Source organism: Dermacentor variabilis, chromosome 11 (genome assembly GCF_050947875.1).
Source record: "Dermacentor variabilis isolate Ectoservices chromosome 11, ASM5094787v1, whole genome shotgun sequence".
NCBI lineage: Eukaryota > Metazoa > Arthropoda > Arachnida > Ixodida > Ixodidae > Dermacentor > Dermacentor variabilis.
Window position 1 is genome coordinate 16,823,634 of NC_134578.1, and position 16,160 is coordinate 16,839,793.

The 16,160-nt window shown below is 50.2% G+C and overlaps 1 pseudogene; it reads left to right on the top strand.

Annotated features, from left to right (window-relative positions):
* Positions 1-1,473: 1,473 nt before the first annotated feature.
* On the top strand, positions 1,474-1,641 carry LOC142565088 (U2 spliceosomal RNA; annotated as a pseudogene).
* The last annotated feature ends 14,519 nt before the right edge of the window (positions 1,642-16,160 follow it).

Here is a 16,160-nt window from a genome sequence, read left to right on the forward strand (position 1 = left end):
GCAGGTTTGAAGCTAGGAGAGAGAAGGGCCACATTTGTATTTTTCTTTCTTTCCTTCCTTCCTTCCTTCTTTCTTTCTTTTGGACAGCAGCCTGTTTGGCATTCCACAACTCCCGCTCTCTGCTGACAACTCTCACGGGCCCGCGGAGGCGCTGCTGCTCCTGCGAGAAGGCAACCCGGCTGAACGAGAAAGGAGGAGGCGCAACAAGGTTCTCGCGTCCTCCCGTTCCTCGCGCGACTTATCTCGCCAAGTTCGGATGTTTCTCGGTTTGCGCGCTCACCGAGTGAGGCGAGCAAAGCAGCACCAGCGACACAGCTAACGATGGGTGGAAGATTCGCGGAAGCCTATGTTTCAGTAGGACCGATTGGTAACCACATGACGTTGGTGGAAAACTCAGGGATAAAGCGTCAACGTGGACGAAGCAGGTGGAAGATAAACCCAGTGCCAACCTACATAAGTTTTTTAATAGTGATTTACGTTAATATACAGAAATCACAATCAAATTCAATTTAGCGCTGTTTGTTTACATCGATGTCTGGGCGTGATAAAACTTCTTTATTGCTCACCGTGATATCTTTGACTTCTCTCGACTTCGTGATGAAAATGTTTGGTTGATCCATTCATGGGAGTGCACCAACCCAATGAAACACTCGGGCCGTAGATGGATGCAGTGGGCGAGCGCTCCGGATTAAATTTGAACGCCAGGGACATATGGCTGAGGCCAGTTGAGGCTCACCTAAGCCGAGGTGCACGAACGTTTCTTGCATTCAGACTGCTATCCCACACGATGGGTAATGCGGAAGGGAATGAGGAGGAGGGTGCCTCGAGGTAGCCTATAAGCCTTCTTGCATTGGATAAAAATAACGCCATCATCTGCTGCCCCCACTTCAGCACGATGGAAATTTGGATTTAGTGATGTATTTATCTGTCCTGTTTACAACAAAGCGGAAGCAGAAGCTCAAGGCCGTGTGGCCTGACAAAGCTTTTGGCTATATACAAGAAACACTATACAAGATGCAGGACGCTATAGCGTCGCGTCCTGCGTGCATCTAGACTCCGTCTCACATCTTTCTTTTGCGCTAGTTAAGCATGTTGCAAGTCTGCTACAGGATTGGCCCACCAAGGCATACTGGTGCTTTTGAACGAACGATTTCCAGGATTGGTTCTGTTTCGATTACGCCATTTCCGCGATCGGACCAATATGCTATTCGCTGTCTCCGAAATTTGCCCGCTCCCCTCGGCGAGACCAACGACACGCCAAACCTCGGGGAGATACACACAAGGGTACCGACTCGTTTACCGCGATTTTTATATACATTCGCGTGGACGGCAGGAACGCCGCCACGAGCAGCTGGAGGAAACTAGACACGCGTGACGTTTCCGCGGCACCACCACCACCAGGGGAGAGCAGAAGGAAAGGAGAAACGCAAGGGCTTGGAACGCCGACAAAGAGAGGGTGGCGCGAACGTAGACATGGCCGAGGAGGGTCAAAGTGTAGTATCTCTTCTCATCAGCTTAATATCTGATACGGGTTGTATTTGTACCCAAGATATTAAACTTCTTTTTTCAAGTTGGCCTGTTTCACCTCCACCGCGGGTCGGCCCGTGGTGTTGCACTATCTTCGGGATCGGCCCACGGTTTTTGGTCTACGGACATCGGTCCGCTGGAAACTAGCCATATACAGCTTCGCCGTAAAACACTCCCCTCATATCGCGTCTCCTCTCTTTATCGCCTGTGGCGTCACCGAAGGAAGCATTACACGCAGAGAGGCGAGCGTGATGCCGTTGGGCCAGCTATACACTGCAGAGAGCATACGCGGGCTACGCAGCGTTAATTAGGCAGCGAAGGGCTCGGTAATAGGCCGGGCTGCTGCAAGGCCTCAGTATACTGCCTTCGCGTGACACGTAGAAGCACGCGCGCGATATATTATACACGGGTTCGCACGATCCCTCAGCGCGCAGCATTTAAAGAGGTACGTCTGGGCAACGCGGTGCGTTAAATGGACTGCTTCGTTATCGGCAATACATCTTTCTTTACCGCTCCTCCGCGTCACGGATGTGGGCATGCCTCGAGGCCGCGATTACAGTGTCGTCGTGGCGGGAGAGAGGGCGCGGCGGGAGCATGTGTTTTACAGTGCATGCGCGCGCGCGCATCACACCGGAACGCCACGTGACCCGAGGCGCCACTTGTCGCTTGTATAGCCGCGTGCGTTGGTTCTTAATTGGCGCCGCGGCAACACTCTCTTTACAAGTGCACTGCTGTGCGTGCTACCGCCGTTACCCTGTTCTCGGCTGAGAAAGAGCGCGTAGCCGAATCGACGCCGCTGGCTGCCACGGTTCCGAGGTATGCTACGTATTGCCGATGGGCCTCGAGGAAGCACAGCGTTGTTAAGCTATATAGGTGAGGCTGTATAAGTGGCGTCGCTTCCCTGGCGCGTTTTGTGCAGCGCATGTGTTTGTGGTTCCCGGGCGACCACGACCCTTTCGTGGCAACTACACGAACCTTGCGTGGGAACGCGCCGCGCAGTAAATAGGCGCACTGTCCAAGTGGCTGATCGCGTTCCGCGCTGGGCAGGAAGTCGGGGTTCCGATTCCCAGTCGCGGTGGATGCCGTATTAATTAGACGGGGACGAAGGTAGAGAACGCACGCGCACTTGCACGTAGGTGCACGTTAAAGAACCCTAGGTAATCAAAATGTGTCCGCGGAGCAGCCCGCCCGCCCCCCCCCCCCCACCACTTCTCCGTCCCCGCTTCACTGCACAGACTCCCTAATAGCCCCAGTATTGCCCTGCATGATAAGTTAAGTCAATCAATCAAACAATAAATAAATAAATAAATAAATCGATCGATCGATCAATCAGTCACATCAGCCCGCCACAACGTCTTACTAGCTGTGGCGTTTTTGGCACTTAATTGACCAGCCACTGTGGGGGCAGCATTCTGATGTGGACCACACCCAACAACACGATCGTGTACCGTACTTTACAGGTGAACTTCAATAGCGCTATGTCGGCGAAATCGATCGCTCATTACTATGTTCAATCTGCACACTCATCTAAAGAATGGGACTTCGCACCTCGAACCGGTAATGCTTCATATGGGTTGATGTGACCGACGGAGTGTTTTATGCGTCGGACGACATTTGCGATGTTTCAACTCGCAACCAAAATACTAGCATGTGACAGCTTCGCATTTCACCTGAAAGAGCCAGATTTCGAATTCATATGTGGGCGTCAGTCTTTGCGCCCACATGGGCTGCGAAGTTACAAAAGAAAGGGGGGGGGGGGCATTAGCGGTGTTCGATGGCCTTAAACTCCTTAAACGCCTTTAAAGCTCTAACACCTTCGGCAAACAAACGCTGGACGATCGCAGCTTATTGCGGCTTCCTGCATCCTTTGTTATGACGAAGTAAGGTTCTTTTTTCAGAAAGATCTCGCTCTTGCTCTCTCTCTCTCTTTTCGTATGCGGTCGAGACCCTTGTATTGATCATCCGGGCGACATAACGAAAACCACAGCTCGAAATGAGTATCATCGTCCATTTCTAGCGTCTCACCACGTGACCTTGTCACAGAAGCGGCATTCGAGAAAGGCAGGCCTTGTCTGCAAATACGGCTCGTCTGCAGGCGCGCCTTGTCTGCACATAGTCCGCTTTTGAGCCATTGGAAAGCTTGCTCAGCTCTAAATGTCTTCCTGATGGTGGGTTATCGCAACGCCACTGGTTATAAGCGCTAATGGCCAAATCTTTAACCTACACCGCTATTCGAGCTTGAGGAAACCCACAGAAAAGAAGAACACAGCCAGATGGTTCTTAAAATTGCGGCGTCAGTTTTCCCGCCTGCAGGTGCTCGCGAGATTAGGCCAATGGCACCGAAAGCTCGGAACCTTTTTAAACCTTCGCTTGGGGCAATCAAGCATCGATCCTCACGTGTCCTGCACAAACGCATTATTGAAGCAGTAGATAAGTGTTAACATGCCGCACTGAACATAATTTCGCCGCCCTGTAACTCAGCACTATTGACACCATTAGCAGCTCAGTGGTGTAGGGTAGCCAACCAGACGGTATTCTGGTTAGCCTCCCTGCCTTCTGCTTTTCTCTTTCCTTTCTTCCGCAACGAACAGACGGGAGGGGCCCCAAGCCTTGTGTAGGCTAAACCATTAAGCCTCCCTGAATGACCTTCTCTTTGCTGGGGAGGCCTGTGGTTAAAAAAGGCGCCGCCACGAGACTATTTCTTGCTCAAAGCGTGCGAAATACGTTCAGATTATACCGTTACAGTTCGCCAGTGTCGGTGTGCGAAAAGGTAACGTCCTAGACGTCTATATTGAGAAGACACGCAACCAGCAACTACGGCGTTGTCACTTACTGTTGTGAAAGAATGGAGTAAAACGTTCCCGGTAAACTATTTTGCGTGGTTGTTTATTTATTTAGCGCTTCTTTTTCTTTTTTTTGCGCCCCCAAACGGCAGCCGGATATAGCTGACGAGGTTCTTGCTCAATGGAGCAATTGTTCCTTATGTGGAAGTGTTTACGTCTTACTACAGGCCTAAAAAGCAAAAAAATAAACAAAGTTGCCTCGTTGAAAACACTAAATTAGCATGTTTCCCATTGCCCAAGGGCCATTGTTCTTTGGCACCGTAAACATATATTCAATACTTAAACGGCGAGACAACAATCAGTTTCGCTGCTCAGGAACAAATAACACTCAGCGCATAAAGACCAACGGAAACGACGAGCAATTGTTAGCATACAGAGTTGGCTCAGTTTGTGCAGTCTTACGAAGCACATGTAGAAAATAATACACACTCGTAATAAGCATTTAAGGTGGCTACTCAAGGCAACTGTCTTTTTTTTCGATCCCTCTCTCACCTTGCAACACGACACGCAGCAGACTGGTCTAGCACACTGCTGGTATAATTCATTTTGCTCTTACATTCGCTCACATAGCGTTTATAGAAGCCAGTTACGTTCTCATAGTCGACGCCCACGATAATCTGCGATATTGTTTTCTTTTTCTGATCACCAGTTATGCCAACAGTCGCACCTCCTTCAGCCATAAGCCCTCCGTTCGCTTCACCAGTGCATAACCTGACAAGATTTATTCAGAGTGCTTTAGAACTTTCTCTAGGTTATAGATTCTCTTGTCTTATCAGAAAATTCCATTTATGTGATTTGTCTCATTTTGTTTGTATTTAGGGCACAGTAATTGCAAGGTCATAAGCTTACGTCTTTATAGATATTGTCAGCAGACAGCCTATCAGACAGCAGATTTCCAATGCGGAATTAATGATAAATGAATTCTGGAATCTTACGTGCGAAAACCGCAATCCGATCATTGGGCACGCCGTCACTCTGTATTAACTTTGATCAGCTCGGTTTCTATTGAAATGCGGCCGCCACGTTAAGGATCGAACCCACAAGCTCAAGCTCATGCAGCCGCAACACCATAGTCACTAAGCTACCCTGCAGCGGATGCGAAGAACACTTAATTTGTGTGCGGGAAGAACAGTTCGCCAGTCTTATTCGCCGCAGCAGAAAACCCCATGGTTCGAGCAAACGTGGCCCATGTTTTCGCACCGCCGGCGGCATCAAGGTCGTTCGCCTGCGTAACCCGCTCCGTTACGGATCTATAAAGAAGGATCAACCCTAAAGTGTCGCGGCAACCCGTCTGGGAAGAAGGATTTTCAAAATGTATGTGTGTGTGTGTGTATACGCTTCACGAACCTTACAACAAAAACAGCAACAACTAAAAAGACGCGCACCCTCTCTCGAGCGAGTGTAAAAAAGTTGCAGTGGCCTACAGCTTATCCCAAAGACCGCGTAATGTGTTTGCTACCGACCGGACAAATTAATTCACTGACAGCGCAAGTAATAGCGCTATATAATTCCAGATCGAGCCTGGAGGAAGGCAGTGCCGTAGATCAGCGGCGGCGATGCGAAGTCCAAGCTGCGTCACTACGCAGCGGTAGCCCGTTTGTACACAGCGCCGCGCCTGTGGCCGCGTATAGTCGTCGGCAGTGTTGCCGTGCCGCGCAGTGCGTCCCTATGGCCGCGTGACATGAATGGATGGCTCTCGAAGTTGGAATTTATGCGGGTGCTCGTAGCGTGAGGGCTCTTTCGTATTCTGGCCGCGCCACTAAAGCGGCGAGGCAACTTTCCTCGGAAAGCGTCTGCTTTTTCATGTGTTCTGCAAGAAGACGTATGTACGTGCATATATATATATATATATATATATATATATATGTATATATATGTATGTACCTTCACCTTCTCCAGCAGCAGCGGCGTCTCTCTTCAAGTGATCGCGTGGGCATCGCTCACAACAATAGCAACCGCCACCATTTGTATACGAAACCAATCCGAACGATGCCATTTATCGTTTCACATGCACTTTGCCGCGATGCAGCTCGCTACTTCATTAAGGCATGTCATCCGCCTGGGCAACATTTAGGCGCCGCGCTCCTTTAGCCATAACCCCACGAAGCAGCCAATCCTTTGTAAGCTAAGTACGAGAAGCACGCTGCCATCGAAAACGTCCTGCTAGTGATTACGAATCCGCAGGAGGCATCAAGCGCGACAGCTCAATGTTGCGAGCGCTGCTCGAACGGTGACGCCCGGGTGCGTGCACTCCCGAATAACGGCTTTCAATGTCAACCAAGCAAATACGCAACTGTGAGCACCACTGGCTCAGTACCAAGCTAGGCGAATTCCGCCAACTATTCGCCGCAATCAATCTCTCAAGCAGCGAGGCCGGCCCTATAGCGCATTCAATCGACTCCTGTGATGGATCAACGCCTGCAAACAAACTGGCTGCGGAAAGAGCGGCCCGAGCTCTCGTCACCCACGCATAGACTGCAGTTGTTCACGTCGTATACCTCCCCGATACGTGGGTTCAAGAACAGAATCACGCCAGCAGCAGACGGGAGAAAAGCCTGTTCTCTTTCCGAAGTTTCGGAGGCAGCTAGCAACCTGAGCCGTAGATACTCGAGCATTCAATCCAAGGGTTCGCAAGGAAGGAAGCACCGAGGCTGTCAACAGGAAACACAGTATGTGGATAGAGAGAGGCAAACGTCACAACAGCCTGTGGGTATACTCTGGGTAATTCCGTGCAGCACCGTGGCAGTAACGGACTCGCGTCAGGCGTATAGGTTCCGACAAAAATTACTGGTGGTAACTCCGCACGTGCTGCCATCGCCCAGCTGCCGCGGGAGTGACTTGTGGTGAAACGTGGATTTGTCTTATCTTCGTGCTCGTGGCTTCATGCGTTCTTGTGTACTTGTTTATTAGGCGTTATCTTTGTCAGTTTCGAAGAAACGTGTATGTCGTTTTCTTTTTTCTTGAGGAACGAAGGCTATAAATTTCTTCACATGTGCGTAAACTTAGAGCGGGAAGGTTTTGCATTCAAAACGCAATATGTTGAGGGGAAAACGTCAGTTTGCGCAGTCACGAGTCCGTCACTCGAAGCCAGAAGGACGGAGTTTAGGGAAATCACGAAGGCCTACCGCTTGGCTCGCAGGACTCTTCCACCCCCGCACCCGAGACTGAGTCGAGCGGAGGCGGTGGTACTGAGACAGCTCCAGACCGGATCGCTACCGAGCCCGAAACTGTTGAATCGCATGTACCCCGAGACATATCCGACCGATATGTGCAGAGTCTGCCGGAGGGAGACCGCAGACTACACGCACATCTTGTGGGACTGCATTACATATCCAGAAGACGCTAACTCAAGAACACTCCCACCGCGGCTCGAGGCAGCCGCGAAGAGCTACGACCGAGACGATCAGCTCTGGGCCGTCCAGCAGGTCCTCGAGGCGCTCGAAAGGCACGGACCCAGCGAGCCGGCAACGGCGAGCGGAGACCCGCGCCGAGTAACGGCACCTTCGAGGATGACGTAGGCCCTCGTCGGGGCGCGCGAGCGCCCAACTGCAGGCATAAATAAAGTTTCTCCAATCCAATCCAATCCAATTAGGGAAATCGATGTACTACCCATAATTCCTTTGCTGACTGGGTCGCCATGTATCGGGTAACCTGGGGGTGGGGGGGGGGGGGGTGTATTCTGTAAGAGTCCACCTTGTGGACTGTCCATTTCGGCCGCTGCTGACTAGTTGTACGAGCGAGGAGGATACGAGCGGCCCCAGCCAATCAGCAGCGGCCTAAATGGACAGTCCATTAAATGGACTTCAACAGAATACCTCCCTTGTTGTCTACCGTTACCCACTGGTCTCAAGTAGCCCAAATCCACACCTTATCCGTGTTGTCTTTGGTTTCGCGGAATAATTATTTGAAGCCTACGTGGTGGCTTTAGTGTTGCGCTGCTGAAGCCGAGGACGCGGGATCGAATCCCGACCACGGCGGCCGCATTTCGATGGGCGCGAAATGCAGAAAAATAAAACGCCCACGTACCATGCATTGGGTGCACGCGGTACAGAACTCCAGGTGGTCAGAATTAATCCAGAGCCTCCCAATACATAATGCCCCGTGATTTATATCGTGGTTTGGGCACGTGAAACTTTAGATTTTTGCATTAATTTTTAGTATTATTAGCGCACGCGGTGGTTGAGCCCTACTAGAACTCCTTCTCCGGAACCCGCAACCGAGTCTCGCTGTTGATCGGATAATACGAACCCTAAAGCCTTGGCTCCACTGCATAGTAGAATCGGTGAAGCGCGGAGAATGCCAAGGAAGTCTTGACTGGTGAAATACGGTCCGCGTCGAGTTTCCGCATGCAAACAATTACCGCCAGGCCGCTGACGGATCGTGGTTGCAACTTCGTTTCTGCGTTTCTCCGGAAACCGGAGGTGATTGATGGATGGATGAGCGAGCGAGAGGGTGAGTGAAGGCGCAGCTCCCGTTCCCCCGCTCCGGGGGTCACGTGTCAGCCCGGAAGTGTTCATGAACCGGGCGAAGAGGCACTCGAGCAGTGCGTGCATGACTCTCCTGTTCGTCACGCTTCACGATATTTCAGTAGCGCACCTCGGCACGTGATAAAGACGAATCGGTGTGCCGCCCTGTATAGCCTGACATCGAGTAAGGCTTTGCGAGCTTGCTTTGCGTCGCCATGACAACTAAGATGCTGGCGTGCTGTACTCGATGCCAATTTGCTAGACTGAACAAATGTAAAGCTAGTTATACAGGCAAAACGTTTGACAGATGCGGTCCTGCATGAAGCATGTTCTTTTTGTACTTTTGTTTCACTGCCGCGGTATATCTCTTTCTTTCACTATAAAATAACGTATTCCTTGGAAACAAATGAATTTTCAAATCTCATCATCTAATACCACCCCTATATTTGCTTTGGTATTTCAGTATACTTTCTAGCATATGTGATTTGGTAACCAGTAAGAAAGAATTGACTCGCCATCGCGGCCCTACGAAAGTGGATGTTCAGCGAAGTTGTTGGAAACCACCACTACAACTGCTGAGGGGGATATGAAGTGCCTTATTGCTTCAGAGTAATGGGAGTAATGGGAGTAATGGTAACTTTGAGGGCACGCCGCAGCTCATAGCAGTGCTTCAACAACATTGAAATCACTTGCTAGGTTGGTTCTTTCATACACGAAAACCTACGGACGTCCCTCCCCACGTCGCAAGCTGCCGTCGCCACAGCAGCTTGCGCAGCAGTAATCTTTACGGGAAATGTATGCAGGAAGAAGCTCGCGAATGCACTCAACATTGCTGCGCGACTGAGCGCTCGAGGCAGTTTGCGTGCATTCGCGGCCATTTTTCACGCTTGGAAAAACACGTTTATGTAGCACGTGCTGAGCTACAGAAAGCTGTATCGGGAGTTTTTCATGTTGCTCTCAAATTTTCTCATTGACACTTGTCCCCTAATTGTAATTTTTGAGAAGTTAAGTGATTAATTAATTACGACTAACTATGTAATTAGGTGGAATGCAAAAAATCATCTGAGTCTCTCGAAGCGACAGTAAACAGCATTACCTTGGTACTGTCCAGCAACGTGGCATGTACATATATTTAAATTGTGGTACATAGTAGCGACTCCATGTATGTATGTATGTAAGTATGTATGTGCGCATATATATATATATATATATATATATACACAAGCTCTACTAAGTTCCCTCTACCACGTGGGAGTCTTCCCACAAAACAAAAACACTTAATTTCGGTGTTTCGGCCGAGGTCCTGCTTTCATTCGGAGTCCTTTTGTCTGTTGATAATTGGCGACACTTACTATGGTCGAACAGGTATATATCACCCTCTCTCTAAAGGTACGCAGCGTAACCCGCACAGTTTAAGATAAACAGTGTTGTAATCCGACGTGAGCTCATTCCCACAAGTCAAGACGCGAAATGGCGATGCTTTCGCACAATTGAAGACGAGCCATGGCTAAGCAAGGAATAGCTTGGAAGACATTAAAAAGAAATGTACAAAAATATGGAAGAGGGAAGAGAGTAGGCAAGAAAGAAAAAAAGTTATTAATCTATGAACATTTCTAATCTGTAAGCACTTACATTTGGTGCACGCAAATTTGATGTTTCCTTGTATTTTCTTTGTGATCGTTGTTTTTGTTGTGACAGTTGTCAGCAGAACTAGCATGTCAGAAAAGAGAAATAGGTGGCGAATCGTAAAGGTACCAACCTACCTCTGAATGAAATAAACAAACAAAGAAAGGAAGAAAGAAAGAGAGAGGAAGGTAGTAAAAAGAAAGAATTGTGAGATTTCATGTCCGGAAACATTACAGGGGGTTATTAGGGATTGCGTTGTGGCGGGATGCAGATTACTTTTGACAACCCGTGGTTTTTCAACCCGCATTGAAATATAATTACGGGAACGCTAGTTTTTTATTTCAATTCCATCGAAACGCGGAATGAGAAATGTTAACCGTAAACTGAGGAAGTCATTTTCTCCCAGCCATCCAAGAAACGTCCGATATCGCGAATAAACCAGGAAGAAATGAAGCACAGCCAACAGGCGTACGGCCACAATGACGCCATCCCGCTGGAGGGTCTGGCGATGGTTGCCGTTCGCTGCGCTTTCTTCGCGTCTCGCCAACGTTTAAGTATTCTTCAAGCCGATACGGGCTTTTCTTCCTAGCTATGGAGTTGCTTTTGCTTCTTCGTATTCTTTTCTTCTTTTTCAACACCAAGGCGCAATAAGCCGGCGAGGTGACCCTGAGAAATAATGAGCCAAATCGAAACGCCCCCGACGCTGCTGCCCGCTCCACAATGTCCAGCCGACGAAGCCGCCGAGACCAATCGGTAAAACGCAGTGGGTATCCCCTGCGGCGAAAGCTTGAGAACTATCGCTGCCTCTATCATCCCGTTTTTGCTTCTCTTTCTCTTTTTCTTTTTTGTGTGTGTTTCTTCTTCGTCATTAAAAGAAGGCTCTGCAGCACTATTCTTCACCCTTTCCTGCGTGCCGCGCGATCATATATAATCTTTAGTCAGACCCCTTCCGCGCACGGCAAGTTCGCTTCTCTGCGGTGTCACGTGGCTTTTTTATACGAGGCCGCAGGAACGTATAGCTGAAACGACAATTTGTCGCGCGCATGGTTCAGGTTGCACTCTATATATATAAAAAAAAGAAATTAGGCACATTCAACGCAGATCTTGAAGTCTATGTGAAGCCGAGCTTTCGTCACGCACTTAATGAAATGCTATAAATTTGCCAATTTCGTTGCTGCATCTTTGGCGTTAAAGAAAACTGCGGCACGCGCACGTGTTCTCTCGCGCATCGGTGCTACGTACGGTGACAACTCTTATATGTACTCGTATTTCTTCGTTTCTTCTTATTTATTTTAAGACGTACCGTCCGCTTCTTGGCCGGTCCCCCGCTGTGGGTGTTATTTGGATCCGACTGCTGGTACGATCTGTTGGGAACTCGGCGCTGACGCCCGTGGTTGTACCTGGGTCGCAAGCCCCAAGGGTAGCGTTGGCCTGGCGGCCTGGGGTACAACTGCAAGCATCCGAAGGTCCCGGCAAAGCATGAGTCGACAGGTAACAACGAAACAACTTGTTTATTTTAACATCGCAAAGAGTTGGCGGTCAGGTTTGACCGAAGTAGAGAGACGGGAGAGCACTTCACTCAGCAGAAGAAATCGGAGCCCTCCTCTGGCGTCCGGGGGCAGCTGTTTTTATACTCTCGCAGTTGAGGGCAAGAAGGAACCCCTCAAAAGACGAGCACGTGAATGTACAATGGGCTAATGGTGACGCACACTGTCGTAGCGATGCCGTAGCACCATGTCGTGGCGCTGCGCACGATCTCGTAGCACCTGGTCGTGGCGCTGCGCAGCACACTGTCGTGGCGCTGCCGGTCGGACACAATGACTGTAACGAGAAGATGGTCCCTGCTTTGGCATCGCCTGTTTCGGGCACAATGACTGGAACGAGATCCCTGCTTTGGCATCGCCTGTTTCGGGCCCAATAACTGGAAGGAGATCCCTGCTTTGGCCTCGCCTGTTTCGGGCACAATGACTGGAACGAAATCCCTAGGCGGTCGCATCGCCGCAGACGCGCCTGGAAACACCTGGCGATGAGTGTTGCGGTGACGACGATCGGGCCAAAATGTCCGCCGCCCCGCCGCCGTCGCGCCGGCAAAACCACGTGTCGCAGGCGAAACGCAACAGACCGCCCCGCCGGGGAAAGGAGATCCCGATGGACAGGGGACTGCATCCGCTGTCCGGAGGGATGTCGCTCGATGATGCTCATAACCGAAGTCGGGCGTCCCTTGACGTTTCTTGAGCGCAGCGCACAGAGAAGGCCTCGTTCTCTCGTTCAGGTTCGCACGGGACACTGCAAAGTGACTTCGGGAGAGTTCACATTTTTGTTCTCGTTCCCGGCAAGCGTTAGAACTACGCTGAAAACTCAACCGCTCAGTCAGCAAGCACGGCACAACCCTCACTAAGCCCCGCCAGGCTCTTTCCCCTTTTTATACCACTGCCTAGTTCCTTACAGTAGTCTAGCATCACTCAGAACGCGTCCACAAATTGAAAAATTGCACTAGAAAGCATATCATCACTTTGAAACACTAAACAAAAGCAATATGTTAAAAAAAATCCTGCCTCAGGAAGAAAAACATCAGTAACAAACAATTTTGAGGCTGATTCCTACGTTAGGGGCTTCGACTTAAGCCATCGGCGTTACCGTTGAGACTCCCCTTTTTGTAACGCACCTCAAAGGAATATTGTTGTAAAGCGAGGCTCCAGCGCAGGAGGCGGCCATTTTTGGGAGAGATGGTCTGCAGCCATTGGAGAGGGCAGTGATCTGTCTCAATGATAAACCTCGAGCCGGCTAGATAGCATGACAATTTCTGAACGGCCCACACGAGACATGCACACTCTTTCTCGGTGGCGCTATACGCCTGCTCACGACTGGTCAGCTTACGACTAGCATACAGGACGGGGTGTTCTACTTCTCCATTTTCCCGTTGGCACAGTACAACGCCCATGCCTCGCTCACTAGCATCGCACTGAACAATGAACCCTTTTGTATAGTCTGGCGATCGTAGCACAGGCTGGCTTGTTAGGGCACTCTTTAGGGCGCTAAAAGCTCTTTCCTTTGTCTCGTCCCAGACGACTGTTTGAGGCTCTGTCTTTCTTAGAGCATCCGTCAGGGGAGCCGCGATATCAGAGTACCTAGGGATGTACCTCTGATAGTAGCCGGCGACACCTAAGAACGACCGAATATCGGTCTTTGTGCGCGGTTGCGGAAAGTCTCGCACAGCGGCCACTTTTATTTCAGAGGGGCGGCGACGACCCTGACCAATCACGTGACCGAGGTAGACAACCTCGGCCTGTGCTAACTGGCACTTAGGAGCCTTTACTGTCAAGCCTGCTTCGCGCAGGCGGGTTAGCACTGCCCGCAAGTGTGTCATATGCTCAGACCAGGATGCGGAGAATATCGCTACGTCGTCTAGATACGGTAAAGCGAATTCTTGCTGTCCCCGCAACACTTTATCCATGAGACTTGAAAAACAGTATGGCGCGTTCTTCAAACCAAAACTCAACACTTTAGGACGGAATGTTCCCATTGGTGAAATGAACGCCGCATACCTACTAGCCTCTTCTGTAAGTGGAACCTGCCAATAACCCCTGACAAGATCTAGGGTGGAAATAAACTGAGCGCTACTAACTTTCTCAAGGCGCTCCTCGATGTTAGGGATCGGATAAATTTGATCCTTAGTGATGGAATTAAGCCTGCGGTAGTCGACGCAAGGACGAGGTTCCTTGCCCGGTACCTCAACTAAAATCAAAGGGGAGGTATAATCACTCTCACCTGCCTCAATAACACCGAGCTGTAGCATTTTCTTTACCTCAGCCTCCATAATATTGCTCTGGCGGGGTGACACCCGATACGCCTTGGATCGTACTGGCTCTGTGGAGGTAAGTTCTATATCATGAGTAAGTACAGAAGTCCTACCAGGCCTCTCAGAGAACAGACCTTGAAACTCTTGTAATAGCTGGTGTAGTTCGGTTTTCTGCTCAGGCGACAGCGGTGCTTTACTGATAAGGTCACTAATGACTTGACCGGTGTCTTCCCTGTTCGTCACTGTGCCTAGTCCCGGAAGCTCGACCGGAAGCTCTTCAGGAACGTTTACCATCATGCACACCACTGCTTCCCTTTGTCTATAAGGTTTGAGCAGATTACAGTGGTAAACTTGCTGTGCTTTCCGCTTTCCTGGCAGACTTACCACGTAGTTAACGTCCGACAGTTTCTGAACAATTCGCGCTGGGCCCTCCCACTGCACGTCTAGTTTGTTGTTTAGCGATGTGCGCAATATCATGACCTCATCGCCAACCTCAAAACGACGGGCCCTGGCTGTCCGATCATAATAAACCTTGGCCCTCTGCTGGGCCTTTGTCATTGCTTCACCTGACAACTCCTGTGCCCTTCTTAAGCGTTCGAGGAGCTTAAGCACGTACTCCACCACGACTGGGTCGTCGCCCCTACCTTCCCATGATTCTCGAAGCATGCGAAGCGGAGATCGAAGCGAGCGACCGTACACCAGTTCAGCTGGCGAAAACCCCGTAGCCGCATGCGGCGCGGTCCTTAAAGCAAACATCACCCCAGGCAGACACAGCTCCCAGTCAGTTTGATGTTCAAAACACAAGGCTCTCAACACGCGCTTCATGACGGAGTGGAGCTTCTCAACGGAATTCGACTGTGGGTGGTACACTGAGCTGTGTAACAGCTTTACCCCACACCTTTCGAGAAAAGTTGTCGTCAAAGCGCTAGTAAACACTGTGCCCTGATCTGATTGAATTTCTGCAGGAAAACCAACTCGCGCAAATATGGACAGTAGTGCATTAACTATCTCAACTGAGCTGAGTTCTTTAAGCGGCACTGCTTCAGGGAACTTTGTCGCTGGGCAGATCACAGTCAAAATGTGTCTGTACCCCGTGGCTGTTACCGGCAGAGGTCCCACTGTATCAATAACGAGCCGTCTAAAAGGCTCCGTAATGATAGGTACCAACTTCAACGGCGCCCTCGATTTGTCCCCTGGTTTGCCCACCCGCTGACAGGTGTCACATGTCCTCACGAAATGGTCTGCGTCCCGAAAACACCCTGGCCAATAGTACTCTTGCAAGAGACGGTCCTTAGTTTTCTTAACTCCTAGGTGTCCGGACCACGAACCCCCATGTGACAAGCGCAACAGATCCTGACGATAGCATTGAGGCACGACCAGCTGGTCGAACTCCACTCCTCGGCGGTCTAGATACTTCCGGTACAGGACTCCACCTCTTTCCACAAAACGCGCAGTTTTCCTGGCGATACCTTCTTTGACATTGCAGCGCACGTTTTCCAGGCTGCCATCCTTTTTTTGCTCGGCTATCAAAGCCGTCCGGCTGACTTTTAGCAACCTATCAAGTCCGTCTGACGTAGGCGCGATGAGCAAATCAGTAGATAGCTCTTCTAACTTTCCCGCGTCGGGATTTTCCTCTCCAGTATCTGGCGCCTTCAACGCTACAGACTCAATTTTATTCTGTTCGGGCGTGCTCTGAATATCAGCTTGCTGCGCCTCTGACCCTTTTTCGTTGTTTGATAACGTCGGCCCCGCAACTACCGCCTTTGCAGCGAGCTCCCGAACCTTCGATCTGGTTAAGGCCTGAACACTAGCTTCACCAAACAAAAGCCCCTTCTCGCGCAGGAGGTGATCGGACCTGTTTGAAAATAGGTACGGGTACTGGGGTGGCAGCATAGATGA